This window comes from Coenobita brevimanus, chromosome 48 (assembly GCF_032717465.1).
Source record: "Coenobita brevimanus isolate Jiangsu-jjx chromosome 48, ASM3271746v2, whole genome shotgun sequence".
Classification (NCBI taxonomy): Eukaryota; Metazoa; Arthropoda; class Malacostraca; order Decapoda; family Coenobitidae; genus Coenobita; species Coenobita brevimanus.
In genome coordinates, this window is record NC_137001.1 from 7,268,187 (window position 1) to 7,268,911 (window position 725).

A 725-nucleotide genomic window follows, 5' to 3' on the forward strand; every position below is an offset into this window, starting at 1 on the left:
TTTCCATCCAATTCAACAACTTCCCATGAATTCCTCTATTAGCTGTCAATTTCCACAACATCCTGTTACATGGCACTCTACCAAATGCTTTCTCCAGATCTAGTCAGACAAAATCTGCTTAACCTTCCCTTTCTTGTAAGGCTGCTGCTTCTATGAAGCAACAGCCTTACAAGGCCTTCTTAATTCCCACTATTATTCAAAAGATAAACAATGATAGATATGCACACATGCTGGCTTACACAAGGAAGAATTAGTACTGGTCTGTATTGAATTTGCACTATTTCGTAACTAATAAAAGCAAGCTACATATACAAAGCCATGCTGTAATAAAAACCACAGTATTGTTCCCATCACCACAAAAGTAAAGAAGGCAGTGGCCATGCCAAGTAAATCTGCAATTATTATTTGCCTCATGAATATTCCAAAAGGCAAGCCCTCATGAATACATGATGGCCTCCTGACGTTAACTGTAAGTAGCACTCACATTTTGTAGCATCACTGTCCAGGTCATTTCCCAGATCATCAAGGTCATCGGAAATGATGCCAAGGATCTTCTGAGTTTCATTGTCCTCAGCTTTTGGTGGAGCTCCACCACCCGTTCGCATCATCTCCCGCTTGTAGACTGCATGTTCCTTTTTCGCTCTGAAAAATATTGAGTGGTGAAAATCTCTTGTCACCTATTTTCCTATCTATCTATCTACTGCCAGATGCCTCGGCCTCCCCCT